Here is a 17,096-nt window from a genome sequence, read left to right on the forward strand (position 1 = left end):
GCATGACGCTGGGGCCTTACAAGCGGACTCAGGAGCGGTGGGGGGTCGACTCAAGAATTTCAGCGCACAGTGGGCTTGCTCACAGGTGGACCCCTGGATCCTGCAGGTAGTATCTCAGGGTTACAGGTTGGAATTCGAGAAGTCTCCCCCTCGCAGGTTCCTAAAGTCTGCTTTGCCAACGTCTCCCTCAGACAGGGCGACGGTATTGGAAGCCATTCACAAGCTGTTTTCTCAGCAGGTGATAGTCAAGGTACCCCTCCTACAACAGGGAAAGGGGTATTACTCCACGCTATTTGTGGTACCGAAGCCGGACGGCTCGGTAAGACCTATTCTAAATCTGAAATCTTTGAACCTGTACATACAAAAATTCAAGTTCAAGATGGAGTCACTCAGAGCAGTGATAGCGAATCTGGAAGAAGGGGACTTTATGGTGTCCCTGGACATAAAGGATGCTTACCTGCATGTCCCAATTTGCCCTTCACATCAAGGGTACCTCAGGTTCGTGGTGCAAAACTGTCATTATCAGTTTCAGACGCTGCCGTTTGGATTGTCCACGGCACCTCGGGTCTTTACCAAGGTAATGGCCGAAATGATGATTCTTCTGCGAAGAAGAGGCGTATTAATTATCCCTTACTTGGACGATCTCCTGATAAGGGCAAGGTCCAGAGAACAGCTGGAGGACGGAGTAGCACTAACCCGACTAGTGCTGCAACAACACGGGTGGATTCTGAATTTTCCAAAATCTCAGTTGACCCCGACGACACGTCTGCTGTTCCTGGGAATGATTCTGGACACGGTTCAGAAAAAGGTGTTTCTTCCGGAGGAGAAAGCCAGGGAGTTATCCGAACTTGTCAGGAACCTCCTAAAACCAGGGAAAGTGTCTGTGCATCAATGCACAAGAGTCCTGGGAAAGATGGTGGCTTCTTACGAAGCGATTCCATTCGGCAGATTCCACGCGCGAACTTTTCAGTGGGATCTGCTGGACAAATGGTCCGGATCACATCTGCAGATGCATCAGCGGATAACCTTATCGCCACGGACAAGGGTGTCTCTTCTGTGGTGGTTGCAGAGTGCTCATCTGTTAGAGGGCCGCAGATTCGGCATACAGGACTGGGTCCTGGTGACCACGGATGCCAGTCTGAGAGGCTGGGGAGCGGTCACACAGGGAAGAAACTTCCAGGGAGTATGGTCAAGCCTGGAGATGTCTCTTCACATAAATATACTGGAGCTAAGAGCGATTTACAATGCTCTAAGTCTGGCAAAACCCCTGCTTCAGGGTCAGCCGGTGTTGATCCAGTCGGACAACATCACGGCAGTCGCCCACGTAAACAGACAGGGCGGCACAAGAAGCAGGACAGCAATGGCAGAAGCTGCAAGGATTCTTCGCTGGGCGGAAGATCATGTGATAGCACTGTCAGCAGTATTCATTCCGGGAGTGGACAACTGGGAAGCAGACTTCCTCAGCAGACACGATCTACACCCGGGAGAGTGGGGACTTCATCCAGAAGTCTTCCACATGATGGTGAACCGTTGGGAAAAACCAAAGGTGGATATGATGGCGTCCCGCCTCAACAAAAAACTGGACAGGTATTGCGCCAGGTCAAGAGACCCTCAGGCAATAGCTGTGGACGCTCTGGTAACACCGTGGGTGTTCCAGTCAGTGTATGTGTTCCCTCCTCTGCCTCTCATACCAAAAGTACTGAGAATTATACGGCAAAAGGGAGTAAGAACGATACTAGTGGCTCCGGATTGGCCAAGAAGAACTTGGTACCCGGAACTTCAAGAGGTGCTCACGGAGGATCCGTGGCCTCTACTTCTAAGACGGGACCTGCTTCAGCAGGGACCGTGTCTATTCCAAGACTTACCGCGGCTGCGTTTGACGGCATGGCGGTTGAACGCCGAATTCTAAGGGAAAAAGGCATTCCGGAAGAGGTCATTCCTACACTGGTAAAAGCCAGGAAGGAGGTGACTGCACAACATTATCACCGCATTTGGAGGAAATATGTTGCGTGGTGTGAGGCCAGGAAGGCCCCCACGGAGGAATTTCAACTGGGTCGATTCCTACATTTCCTGCAAACAGGATTGTCTATGGGCCTCAAATTGGGGTCCATTAAGGTTCAAATTTCGGCCCTGTCGATTTTCTTCCAGAAAGAATTGGCTTCAGTTCCTGAAGTCCAGACTTTTGTAAAAGGAGTACTACATATACAGCCCCCGGTTGTGCCCCCAGTGGCACCGTGGGATCTTAATGTAGTCTTGGATTTTCTCAAATCCCATTGGTTTGAGCCGCTCAAATCGGTGGAGTTGAAGTATCTTACATGGAAAGTAACCATGCTACTGGCCCTGGCTTCAGCCAGGAGAGTATCAGAATTGGCGGCTTTATCATATAAGAGCCCATATCTGATTTTCCATACGGACAGGGCAGAACTGCGGACGCGTCCTCATTTTCTGCCTAAGGTGGTGTCAGCGTTTCACCTGAACCAGCCTATTGTGGTGCCTGCGGCTACTAACGATTTGGAGGATTCCAAGTTGTTGGACGTGGTCCGGGCATTGAAAATATATATTTCAAGAACGGCGGGAGTCAGAAAGTCTGACTCACTGTTTATATTGTATGCACCCAACAAAATGGGTGCTCCTGCTTCTAAGCAGACGATTGCTCGTTGGATTTGTAGCACAATTCAACTTGCACATTCTGTGGCAGGCTTGCCACAACCTAAATCTGTCAAGGCCCATTCCACAAGGAAAGTGGGCTCATCCTGGGCGGCTGCCCGGGGGGTCTCGGCATTACAACTCTGCCGAGCTGCTACTTGGTCAGGGGCAAACGCGTTTGCAAAATTCTACAAATTTGATACCCTGGCTGAGGAGGACCTTGAGTTCTCTCATTCGGTGCTGCAGAGTCATCCGCACTCTCCCGCCCGTTTGGGAGCTTTGGTATAATCCCCATGGTCCTGACGGAGTCCCCAGCATCCACTTAGGACGTTAGAGAAAATAAGAATTTACTTACCGATAATTCTATTTCTCGTAGTCCGTAGTGGATGCTGGGCGCCCATCCCAAGTGCGGATTGTCTGCAATACTTGTACATAGTTATTGTTACAAACAAATTTGGGTTGTTATTGTTGTGAGCCGTCTGTTCAGAGGCTCCTACGTTTGTCATACTGTTAACTGGGTTCAGATCACAAGTTATACGGTGTGATTGGTGTGGCTGGTATGTGTCTTACCCGGGATTCAATATCCTTCCTTATTGTGTACGCTCGTCCGGGCACAGTATCCTAACTGAGGCTTGGAGGAGGGTCATAGGGGGAGGAGCCAGTACACACCACCTAATCCTAAAGCTTTATTTTTGTGCCCTGTCTCCTGCGGAGCCGCTATTCCCCATGGTCCTGACGGAGTCCCCAGCATCCACTACGGACTACGAGAAATAGAATTATCGGTAAGTAAATTCTTATTTTCTGTTAAAAAGAGGGACAAGACAAGATTGGCCCCTTTCCCCTCTTCTTTTGATTTATCAATTGAACCCCTAGTCATAGCTATTTGTAATTCTCCATTAATCCAGGGAATCAAAATAGGTTCGGAGGAATTATTCGCCGATGATACACTTTTATTCTTAGTGAAACCAGAGCAATCCCTTCCAGCATTAATGACTCTAATAAATTCATTCAGCAAAGCGTCTGGTTATAAAATGAATATAACTAAGTCTGAAATTTATTATTGGGTAACACACCTCCGTCAATCCTGTCTCATGCCGACATCCCTCCTTTTAAATTGACACAATCCCAATTTAAATATCTAGGTATTAATCTTTGTTCAGAACTTTTAAACCTATACAAAATAAACTTCTCTCCCACTATATCAAATATAGCCCTGAAATTGGAGTCGTGGAAAAATTTCCCTTCGTCGCTCTTATGTAGACTTGAGGTCATAAAAAACATTATCTTCCCTAAAATATTTTATTACATTCAAATGCTCCCAATAGCCCTGACACAAACAGATATCCAAAGTTGGAAGCTCTTTTCTCAAAATGTATATGCCGAAGTAAAAGGCCACGTATTGCCAGACAAAAACTTAAATCCCCTAAAAAAGAAGGTGGTTTTGGAGCACCAGACCTCTCTGCTTACTCCATGGCAGTACATTTTCACTACATAATGGACTGGCTCCTACATTAATCCCTTTATACAGACTCTGATTTAGAATTAGCGGTATTCTCTCCTTACTCACCTAGTGCCCTTCTCCATTTGAAACCCTCTTTAATTCCATCAAAAATAAAGGAACATATTCTATTTAAAGATACCTTTGCAGCCTGGACATTTATTCATTAAAAATGCCAAAGGAATCCTCATATTTCTCCTTGCATACCTCTATGGGGTAACCCAGCGTTCCCCCATCACTGCATAATTCCACTTATTCTCTCTGGAAAGCCAAAGGTCTTGACTCATTTACCAAGGTTGTTGACCGGGTGGTTCTCTATATTCGTTTTCAGATTGATGTCACAAATATAACCTTCCTAAACGACATATGTCTATGTACTTCCAGGTGCGTCACTTTATACTTTCATATACCTCTTCCAATCCCAACATGAAACAAAACTCAAAATCGGCTTCCAAAGCTATTGATAATCTACTCAAATCTTCACAAATCCACCCCTTTAAGGTAAAACATATTTATTCTATTTTGCTAACATGTTCCTCCACTCCACAATGGGATAATCTATTTTTTAAATGGAAAGTTGATATTCCTACATTAACAGATATTTCAGATCTTACTGATCCTTGTGAAAGACCTCTCAAATACTTAGGGGGTCATTCCGACCTGATCGTAGCTGTCCTAAATTTAGCACAGCTACGATCATCTTCCCAGACGTGCGGGGGGATGCTCAGCACAGAGCTAGTCCGCCTCGCATGTCAGCCCCCCCCCCCCGCCAAAAGAACAAAAGCATCGCACAGCGGCTATGCTTTTGTACTTACAGAGTAACTCCCGGCCAGCGCCTGCGGCTGCCCAGGAGTTACTAGTCGCTGCCCTGGGTCGCAGTGGCTGCATGTGATGTCACGCAGTCGCTGTGGCCTGCCCCCCATACGGTCCAGCCATGCCTGCGTTGGTTGGACCACGCCCCTAAAATGATGGCCAAAAGCCACCCCCTACCGCCCAGCGACCACCTCTGCCTGTCAATCAGGCAGGGGTGATCGCTAGACAATGACGGCCTTCGGCTGTATGTCATGCGCCGGTGCACTGCGGCGCCGACGTATGCCAAGTTCTGACCCGATCGCACCACTGCGAACAATTGCACCGTGTGCGATCGGGTCTGAATGACCCCCTTAGTCTCTTCATATTTACAAGAAGTCCATTTAAGAACCTTACACAGGGCATATATCACTCCTTTACAATGTAAACATATGATTCATTACGGATCTGGACACTGTATTAAATGTGGAATGTCCTCAGCTTCATTTATACATTGTATGTGGGAGTGCAGGAAACTAAAGCGTTTTTGGTATAAACTGTTACCTTATGTCTCTCAATTGTTCTCAATTCGTTTAAGCCATGATCCACTAGCTTGTCTTTGCTTAAATTATAAGAACTGGTCTCTGAAACCAGAGGTCCTTCCTTTACTTAGTGTTATACATATACTAGGTAAAAATGTATATTAATCAGATGGGCAAAGCGTTCAGTTCCGTCCATATTGGAGATAAAATAAAAACTTTTACAACTTCTATATTATGCAGTGGCATGAGGTGGGGTCAGTGGCTGGTGAGGCACTGTAGCCATAATCTCTGTCGAGTTCCGCCGATGTCATCTACCACCACCGAGCGAATGCCCGCTACTGCCACCACTAATGGGCGCTGCCCTGCCAATGGCCTACAAAATCGCCGCCATCAATTGCCCGACCCCCAGCTGCTAACCTGCATCTCAGTCTGATGCCGCCAGTGCCTGCAGCCTTCCTGCTCATCAAACTTGTGATGAGTAGGCGGCTAATATATTGTCAATGTTTATACATTTATGGAAGAGAGAACAGAGAAATATGGGGAGATGGGAGAGAGAGGAGTAATATGGAGACAGGAGGAATAGGGATAGACGAGAGTAGGAATAGGGGGAGATGGCAGAGAGAGAGAGAGGAGGAATAGGGGGAGACAGGAGGAATAGGGATAGACGAGAGTAGGAATAGGGGGAGATGGGAGAGAGAGGAGGAATATGGAGACAGGAGGAATAGGGATAGACGAGAGTAGGAATAGGGGGAGATGGGAGAGAGAGGAGGAATATGGAGACAGGAGGAATAGGGATAGACGAGAGTAGGAATAGGGGGAGATGGGAGAGAGAGGAGGAATATGGAGACAGGAGGAATAGGGATAGACGAGAGTAGGAATAGGGGGAGATGGGAGAGAGAGGAGGAATATGGAGACAGGAGGAATAGGGATAGACGAGAGTAGGAATAGGGGGAGATGGCAGAGAGAGAGAGGAGGAATAGGGGGAGACAGGAGGAATAGGGATAGACGAGAGTAGGAATAGGGGGAGATGGGAGAGAGAGGAGGAATATGGAGACAGGAGGAATAGGGATAGACGAGAGTAGGAATAGGGGGAGATGGGAGAGAGAGGAGGAATATGAAGACAGGAGGAATAGGGATAGACGAGAGTAGGAATAGGGGGAGATGGCAGAGAGAGGAGGAATATGGAGACAGGAGGAATAGGGATAGACAAGAGTAGGAATTGGGGGAGATGGGAGAGAGAGGAGGAATATGGAGACAGAAGGAATAGGGATAGACGAGATTAGGAATAGGGGGAGATGGGAGAAAGAGGAGAAATATGGAGACAGGAGGAAAAGGGATAGACGAGAGTAGGGATAGGGGGAGATGGGAGAGAGAGGAGGAATATGGAGACAGGAGGAATAGGGATAGACGAGAGTAGGAATAGGGGGAGATGGGAGAGAGAGGAGGAATATGGAGACAGGAGGAATAGGGATAGACGAGAGTAGGAATAGGGGGAGATGGGAGAGAGAGGAGGAATATGGAGACAGGAGGAATAGGGATAGACGAGAGTAGGAATAGGGGGAGATGGGAGAGAGAGGAGGAATATGGAGACAGGAGGAATAGGGATAGACGAGATTAGGAATAGGGGGAGATGGGAGAAAGAGGAGAAATATGGAGACAGGAGGAATAGGGATAGACAAGAGTAGGAATAGGGGGAGATGGGAGAGAGAGGAGGAATATGGAGACAGGAGGAATAGGGATAGACGAGAGTAGGAATAGGGGGAGATGGGAGAGAGGAGGAATATGGAGACAGGAGGAATAGGGATAGACGAGAGTAGGAATAGGGGGAGATGGGAGAGAGAGGAGGAATATGGAGACAGGAGGAATAGGGATAGACGAGATTAGGAATAGGGGGAGATGGGAGAAAGAGGAGAAATATGGAGACAGGAGGAATAGGGATAGACAAGAGTAGGAATAGGGGGAGATGGGAGAGAGAGGAGGAATATGGAGACAGGAGGAATAGGGATAGACGAGAGTAGGAATAGGGGGAGATGGGAGAGAGAGGAGGAATATGGAGACAGGAGGAATAGGGATAGACGAGAGTAGGAATAGGGGGAGATGGGAGAGAGAGGAGGAATATGGAGACAGGAGGAATAGAGATAGACGAGAGTAGGAATAGGGGGAGATGGGAAAGAGAGGAGGAATATGGAGACAGGAGGAATAGGGATAGACGAGAGTAGGAATAGGGGGAGATGGGAGAGAGAGGAGGAATATGGAGACAGGAGGAATAGGGATAGACGAGAGTAGGAATAGGGGGAGATGGGAGAGAGAGGAGGAATATGGAGACAGGAGGAATAGGGATAGACGAGATTAGGAATGGGGGAGATGGGAGAAAGAGGAGAAATATGGAGACAGGAGGAATAGGGATAGACAAGAGTAGGAATAGGGGGAGATGGGAGAGAGAGGAGGAATATGGAGACAGGAGGAATAGGGATAGACGAGAGTAGGAATAGGGGGAGATGGGAGAGAGAGGAGGAATATGGAGACAGGAGGAATAGGGATAGACGAGAGTAGGAATAGGGGGAGATGGGAGAGAGAGGAGGAATATGGAGACAGGAGGAATAGGGATAGACGAGAGTAGGAATAGGGGGAGATGGGAGAGAGAGGAGGAATATGGAGACAGGAGGAATAGGGATAGACGAGAGTAGGAATAGGGGGAGATGGGAGAGAGAGGAGGAATATGGAGACAGGAGGAATAGGGATAGACGAGAGTAGGAATAGGGGGAGATGGGAGAGAGAGGAGGAATATGGAGACAGGAGGAATAGGGATAGACGAGAGTAGGAATAGGGGGAGATGGGAGAGAGAGGAGGAATATGGAGACAGGAGGAATAGGGATAGACAAGAGTAGGAATAGGGGGAGATGGGAGAGAGAGGAGGAATATGGAGACAGGAGGAATAGGGATAGACAAGAGTAGGAATAGGGGGAGATGGGAGAGAGAGGAGGAATATGGAGACAGGAGGAATAGGGATAGACGAGAGTAGGAATAGGGGGAGATGGGAGAGAGAGGAGGAATATGGAGACAGGAGGAATAGGGATAGACGAGAGTAGGAATAGGGGGAGATGGGAGAGAGAGGAGGAATATGGAGACAGGAGGAATAGAGATAGACGAGAGTAGGAATAGGGGGAGATGGGAGAGAGAGGAGGAATATGGAGACAGGAGGAATAGGGATAGACGAGAGTAGGAATACGGGAGATGGCGGAGAGAGAGAGGAGGAATATGGAGACAGGAGGAATAGGGATAGACGAGAGTAGGAATAGGGGGAGATGGGAGAGAGAGAAGGAATATGGAGACAGGAGGAATAGAGATAGACGAGAGTAGGAATACGGGAGATGGCGGAGAGAGAGAGGAGAAATATGGAGACAGGAGGAATAGGAATAGACGAGAGTAGGAATAGGGGGAGATGGCGGAGAGAGAGAGAGATGTAGAGAAAGACCACCTTTCTGTCAAACTGACAGTTGCCACACCCCTTTCTCCTGGGGAACGCCCCCTTTAATATTAAATTATAGTGTTTGATATCGCTTTTATATAAAATGTAATATCAAATTTATAGAGCTCGATATTAAACTGTATTAAAAGATAATTGCTTTGAAAAGAGTGTCACGTAACACCAGTTGCAGAATATGCCATAAAGCTGTATCACAAATCAGCTTGTGATGAAAAAATTCACTATTTTGACTTTACCAGTCTGTACTCTTTTGTTAACAAAACATTACACAGTGTTATAGTTCACACATTACAGCAATTGAAACTTCATGCATGGCACATATGGTACTATTTAAAAATCACACTATGTCACACATGGTACAGGTTTAAAAAGCATAATGACTAATGACCGTGTCCATTTTCTTAGATGCACGGAAACATCACACATGGCACTGATTTAAAAAGCATATTGATTTTAATGACCATGCATGATTAATGATGACAGCACAATTTCAAAAGCCTTAGATCTACGGACTACCCATGACAGCACAATTTCAAAAGCCTTAGATCTACGGACTACCCATGACAGCACAATTTCAAAAATTAATGTACACAATGGGGTAAATTTACTAAAGTCCCGATTTTGACCGAGATGGTGTTTTTTCGTCAAAGTGTCATCTCGGGAATTTACTAAACTCAAATCACGGCAGTGATGAGGGCATTCGTATTTTTTTGGAACTCAAAGAAAATAATTACGAATGAATACACCATCGGTCAAATACGCCTGTTATTTGGTAGAACTCGGTAATTTACTAAAAAGTGTAATTCACAAACACTGCCGGTAATAGCCAAACACTGCCGTGAAAAAATACAAATCGTAAAAAAGTGCTAAAATAAAGCAGACCTGCTTTTTTTTACCGTGTTCTGATAGGCATGCACGGATCCATGAGATACGCGCATGTTTATCAGTGGGAAAGTGCTAAATTTGTTGAAAAAAAATGCGTGGGGTCCCTCCTCCTAAGCAAAACCATCCTCGGGCTCTTTGAGCCGGTCCTGGTTGAAAAAATATGGGGGGAAAATGACAGGGGTTCCCCCATATTTAATCAACCAGCACCGGGCTCTGCGCCTGGTCCTGGTTCCAAAAATACGGGGGACCAAAAAGCATAGGGGTCCCCCGTAGTTTTGAAACCAGCACCGGGCTCCACTAGCCAAGTACATAATGCCACAGCCGGGGGACACTTTTATATTGGCATTACATACCCAACTAGTCCCCCCCTCCAGCCACCCAAGGGCCAGGGGTGAAGCCCGAGGCTGTCCCCCCCATCCAAGGGCGGCAGATGGGGGGCTGATAGCCTTTTTGTCAAAATGTGAATATTGTTTTTAGTAGCAGTACTACAAGTCCCAGCAAGCCTCCCCCGCAAGCTGGTACTTGGAGAACCACAAGTACCAGCATGCAGAGGAAAACCGGGCCCACTGGTACCTGTAGTACTACTACTAAAAAAATACCCCAATAAAAACAGGACACACACACCTTGAAAGTAAAAGTTTATTACATACATGCACACCTCCAAACATACATACTTACCTGTGTTCACACGAGGGTCGGTCCTCTTCTCCATGTAGAATCCATGGGGTACCTGTGGGAAAAATTATACTCACATAATCCAGTGTAGATCGGTCCTCTTCTGTTTTTTTTGTAATCCACGTACTTTGCAAAATAAAAAAAACGGAAACCCGACCACGCACTGAAAGGGGCCCCATGTTTTCACATGGGACCCCTTTCCCCGACTGCCAGGAACCCCCCCTGACTTCTGTCTAAGAGGGTTCCTTCCGCCAATCAGGGAGCGCCACGTCGTGGCACCCTCCTGATTGGCTGTGTGCTCCTTGTCACGATCCAGGTAATTCCTTATCAGTATTTACCTTCCAAATGTCTCCTGAGACTATCCCAGTGTTCCAAGCCTGGATTCCATCTGCACTGTCTGTGTGCAGCACACTGCATCTCATTGTTTCTAATCTCTTTACTGTGATTCTGGCAGCATCAGGGTTAAGTTTCACATGCAAGTTACAAACAGTCTTTCCCTCCAAGTTCAAACATGGGCGCAGCCATGTTTGTTTTCATCACATGTTACTTTTCAGCCTATCAGCTGTACTCTGCTCTCGGCCTGATTACCCAGCAGCTGCACTCTGGACTCTGCTTAATCAGCCAGCCAATCCCTGTTTCCCAGCTGGTATAAATATCTTGTTCCTGGGCTGGAAAGAGTTGTCAGTGCTTCAATTGTCTACAGTGATTCCAGTGTGCAGTTCTTCCATGGACTTTCTCTGCAGTACAGCCTGACTCTGCAGTGTCTACATTGCTACCTGTGACTGGCAGTTACCTGAGACCGGCTTCCAGTGGTGCCCTGCCCTGCCAGTAACCATCGGTGTTCCGCCATCGATCCCAAAGTAACAATCGGTGTTCCGTCATAGATTCCAAGTCACCATCGGTGTTCCGTCATCGATCCCAAGTATTTCTCTGAACTGTGATTCCTGTTACCTGTACCAAGACATCAGTATTCCTCTGAACTGTGTTTAATAAACCTTTGAACTTTCCTTCGTTGTCTTGGTCACGCCTTTGGGCATTTGTTCTAAAGGTTCCCTGCATGTCTAAGAACCCTGTACTGCCTCCCAGGTACACACATACCTCAGCCCCTACAACTGAGGCTTCCCCCTGGTCAGCACCAGCCCTCAGTTGTGACACTCCTGTAGTGTCTGTCAGGCAGCACACGGCAGTGATACAATGTAGCGCCTATGCGCTCCATTGTAACCAATGGTGGGAACTTTGTGGTCAGCGATGAGGTTACTTTTGGTCACCCCAGTACTATACACCACCCCCAAGATCCACAAGGATCTCCTCAATCCCCCAGGTCGCCCTATCGTGTCCACCATGAGATCCCTGTACCAACCAGTGTCCAAATATCTAGACACGTTGTTACAGCCATGTATTATTCATGAGAAATCCAAAGTAAAAGATACCACCAGTTTTCTGGAACACATTTAGCCATTTTGTAGTGCACCATTTAGTTTATTCATGTGCACACTAGACATGCAAAATGTATATACGTCAATACCCCATCAGGACGGGCTCAAAGCCGTAGAAAAATTCTTAGGGGCAAGTCAGTATTACTGTGGACCTCCTATATCATTTATTTTGCAGTTACTTACATTAATACTGTACAGGAATTATTTTTTGTTTGATGGGCAATACTATTTGAAAAAATCTGGTTGTTCCATGGGGTCGAACGTCTCCCCCATGTATGCTAACATCTATATGTACCTACAGGAACAGGTCTTATTCTTTGAAAATCCATTATTTATACAACATGCGAGACTGTTCCTTAGATACATAGATGATTTGATCATTTTTTGGGCAGGTACACAATTGGAGTTTGAACAGTTGGTACAATCCATTAATGTATTAAATGGTCCAATTAAGTTTACCAGCAAGTGCAGCTTTCAGGAGATTGAGTATCTAGATGTTAAATTGGTTAATTGTGGGGGACGGTTGACCAGCTCTTTATATAGTAAAACAATCGATCGTAACACATTATTAAGATTCTCCAGCCACCACCCGGTGGCTCTTAAATCTGGATTACCTTACTCCCAGATGTTAAGGGTGGCAAGGATAAATAATGACAAAGGGCTATTGGAAGTACAACTAGATGAAATGATTAAAAAATTCTCCCATAGGGGATACCCTACACAGTTATTGTTACAGCATAAACAGAAAGTATTAAACACCCCACGTGAATCCCTTTTTCCATCAGCTGCAAATAAAAAAACCTGTAATAAATCAAAAGATGATCGCATAATATGGACTTCCACGTATTCTACTACTAGCTGTATTACACAATCGGCTACCAAGGCCTTATGGCCCATTGTAAGTACGGACAAAGAACTGCAGAGTTTTAAAAATCAGACTCCTATGGCTAGTTTTAGACGTGGAAGGAATATTAAGGACATGGTAGTCCGGACGGATATTACTGACTTTAAACAACCATGTGTTTCCTTTTTAGGTAGCAAGAGAAAAGGATGCTACAAATGTATCAACTGCGCCACATGTAGCCACATGGATGTAGGCAGTGTGTTTAGGCATCCACATAGTGGCAAATACATTGACATTAACCACGCTGTGACATGTACAACTCCATTTGTCATATATATAATTAGATGCCCATGTGGGCACTATTATGTGGGCAAAACGATCCGGCCGTTTAAAGAACGGGCTAGACAACATCGCTCCGCCATTAAAGCAGCAATACAGACGGGACATAGTGACCAGCCAGTGGCGAAGCACTTTGTAGACCGAGGACACAGCATGTCTAGTGTCAAATACATGATCATTGATCATCTTCCAGAAAACCGAAGAGGTGGTGACCGGAACAAACAGCTCCTAATCAAGGAGGCAAGATGGATCCCACGGTTGGACACTGTATGGCCCTGGGGCCTAAATGAAAAAATCTGCTGGAACTCTCTAGTATAGATTTATGTAGTTAACACTCATTAGTAGTGTCTTATAATACAAGTGGGTCACTATTAGCCTTTGTTTATAAAATAGCATAGTATATAATAGCCTTTAAATTGCTATATATTCAATATAAGTTATAATATAGGAACTTTATACTTAGTAGATGTTAGTCAGATATGTGAGGGTATGTTCTTAGTAGCATATCAACCACGGTTTTACATTTTATTTATGTTTATGTCTATATAGGTCTGGAATTGGTGAACATCGCGGGCCCTGGAGAATGACAGCTAACGGCACTAAGTGGACACTGATCGTGTCCCTAGTAACCCGCACTGTTGTGTAATCCAGTCCCCATGGCAACGGAAGCGCGTTGGAGGAGGTGCAGCGTGTGCCGGCTCACGTGGTGTGAGAGGCTGCGTGACATCACCGCTGTGCGCCCCGGGGCTGGGGCGCAAAACACGATCCGGACGTGTGTGGCATTGGTGTAGTTAGAAGAGGGAGCACTTATAAGCAGGGTTAGTCACGCTATGTATGTATTGTCATTTCACTATGCTGTTTACATCCTGAAGACGGTGTTGTCTAGCACCGAAACGTTGATGGCTATTAGTGGGTTTTATATTTGAATACAACACTTTGAAAAATTCCTCTGAGTGCCGTCCCCCTCTGTATTTCTATATATATATATATATTTTTTTATTTTTATTTATTTAAAAGCACAATAGTTTAAATAGAATCAGCAACATGAATGTTGGGAATACATGACATAAGAAGTTGGGGTGCTGCAATTGCACATAATACAGCTGTGTAAATTATAAGTATTTGGTATATTTTTGAAGTGCTGAGTACAGCGTTTAAGAATCCGCTAACAGATTATATTTTCATTGTAACTGAAAAGAATTATCACACTTACTAAATTATACACCCAAAGTTTATATGTTTAAAAAATAAAAAAATCCTAGCCTTGCTTGTAACAAAAGCATCTGTTTGTTATTAATGTACACAACGTGTTAATCTCTGCAAAAGAACATTAGCTCTTAAAAAACATTAGGTTTTAAAAGAGGTTGCACAGGTCAGCTCCGCATGTTAGTCGCAGGACTCTGGCTAAGGGGTGATTCTCTGCCAGGGAACCTTGTGGAACGCATCAACAGTGCTGTGTGGACTTATATGTACTTACTACTGTATGGACTAATCTGCTATCACTGCTGTGTGGACTCAGTGATAGTTCTGCTGTATGGACTTGTTTATCTGGAACTTCTGCACGGAATTGCTGTGGATCTAAACCCTCTACTAGGACTTACTTACTGGACTGCTACCTGTATACTGTTTCTGGGCTATATTTACGTCTGTTTCCTGTGAATTATCTATTCCTGTGTGCTGTGAGAAATAAACCATCACTTTGGTTTCATCGGCTCTGTGTCTGAGTGATTAGAAGAACCCCGTATCCTCACAGCTTGAATGGCCTTTTGCTGCTCCTCCATCCTCTGAAGCATATAGAGGGTTGAATTCCACCTCGTTACCACCTCTTGGTTCAGATGATGGCAGGGCAGCTTCAGGAGTGTTTGCTGGTGCTCCAGTCTTCGGCACGCGGTGGCTGCATGCCGAAAGTGGCCCGCAATTCTTCGGGCCACCGACAGGATCTCTTGCACGCTCCTGTCGTTTTTGAAATAATTCTGCACCACCAAATTCAATGTATGTGCAAAACATGGGACGTGCTGGAATTTGCCCACATGTAATGCACGCACAATATTGGTGGCATTGTCCCATGTCACAAATCCCCAGGAGAGTCCAATTGGGGTAAGCCATTCTGTGATGATGTTCCTCAGTTTCCGTAAGAGGTTGTCAGCTGTGTGCCTCTTCTGGAAAGCGGTGATACAAAGCGTAGCCTGCCTAGGAACGAGTTGGCGTTTGCAAGATGCTGCTACTGGTGCCGCCGCTGCTGTTCTTGCTGCCGGAGGCAATACATCTACCCAGTGGGCTGTCACAGTCATATAGTCCTGATTCTGCCCTGCTCCACTTGTCCACATGTCTGTGCTTAAGTGGACATTGGGTACAACTGCATTTTTTAGGACACTGGTGACTCTTTTTCTGAGGTCTGTGTACATTTTCGGTATCGCCTGCCTAGAGAAATGGAACTAGATGGTATTTGGTACCGGGGACAGAGTATCTCAATCAATTCTCTAGTTCCCTGTGAATTAACGGTGGATACCGGAAACACGTTTCTCACCACCCAGGCTGCCAAGGCCTGAGTTATCCGCTTTGCAGCAGGATGACTGCTGTGATATTTCATCTTCCTCGCAAAGGACTGTTGGACAGTCAATTGCTTACTGGAAGTAGTACAAGTGGTCTTCCGACTTCCCCTCTGGGATGACGATCGACTCCCAGCAGCAACAACAGCAGTGCCAGCAGCAGTAGGCGTTACACTCAAGGATGCATCGGAGGAATCCCAGGCAGGAGAGGACTCGTCAGACTTGACAATGACATGGCCTGCAGGACTATTGGCTTTCCTGTGTAAGGAGGAAATTGACACTGAGGGAGTTGGTGGTGTGGTTTGCAGGAGCTTGGTTACAAGAGGAAGGGATTTAGTTGTCAGTGGACTGCTTCCGCTGTCACCCAAAGTTTTTGAACTTGTCACTGACTTCTGATGAATGCGGTCTAGGTGACGTATAAAGGAGGATGTTCCTAGGTGGTTAATGTCCTTACCCCTACTTATTACAGCTTGGAAAAGGCAACACATGGCTTGACACCAGTTGTCCGCATTTCTGTTGAAATAATTCCACACCGAAGAGGTGATTTTTTTTGTATTTTGACCAGGCATGTCAATGGCCATATTCGTCCCACGGACAACAGGTGTCTCCCCGGGTGCCTGACTTAAACAAACCACCTCACCATCAGAATCCTCCTTGTCAATTTCCTCCCCAGCGCCAGCAACACCCATATCCTCATCCTGGTGTACTTCAACAGTGACATCTTCAATTTGACTATCAGGAACTGGACTGCGGGTGCTCCTTCCAGCACTTGCAGGGGGCGTGCAGATGGTGGAAGGCGCCACCTCTTCCCGTCCAGTGTTGGGAAGGTCAGGCATCGCAACCGACACAATTGGACTCTCCTTGGGGATTTGTGATTTAGAAGAACGCACAGTTCTTTGCTGTGCTTTTGCCATCTTAACTCTTTTAAGTTTTCTAGCAGGAGGATGAGTGCTTCCATCCTCATGTGAAGCTGAACCACTAACCATGAACATAGGCCAGGCACTCAGCCGTTCCTTGCCACTCCGTGTCGTAAATGGCATATTGGCAAGTTTACGCTTCTCATCAGACGCTTTTAATTTTGATTTTTGGGTCATTTTACTGAACTTTTGTGGGATTTTTTTGATTTTACATGCTCTCTACTATGACTTTGGGCATCGGCCTTGGCAGACGACGTTGATGGCATTTCATCGTCTCGGCCATGACTAGTGGCAGCAGCTTCAGCATGAGGTGGAAGTGGATCTTGATCTTTCCCTATTTTACCCTCCACATTTTTGTTCTCAATTTTTTAATGTGTGGAATTATATGCCAGTATCAATATCAATAGCAATGGCCTACTACTATATATTCTGCGCACAACTGAAATGCAACACAGGTATGGATGGATAGTATACTTGACAACACAGAGG

At 46.0% G+C, this 17,096-nt stretch overlaps 1 protein-coding gene across 1 annotated transcript in view; it reads right to left on the reverse strand.

The window, feature by feature from the left end:
* Positions 1-17,096, reverse strand: part of LOC134910757 (vomeronasal type-2 receptor 26-like) — a 118,072-nt gene that overhangs the window by 18,878 nt on the left and 82,098 nt on the right. The gene's annotated exons all lie outside the window — the stretch shown is intronic.

Source organism: Pseudophryne corroboree, chromosome 4 (genome assembly GCF_028390025.1).
Source record: "Pseudophryne corroboree isolate aPseCor3 chromosome 4, aPseCor3.hap2, whole genome shotgun sequence".
In the NCBI taxonomy this organism is placed as follows: Eukaryota; Metazoa; Chordata; class Amphibia; order Anura; family Myobatrachidae; genus Pseudophryne; species Pseudophryne corroboree.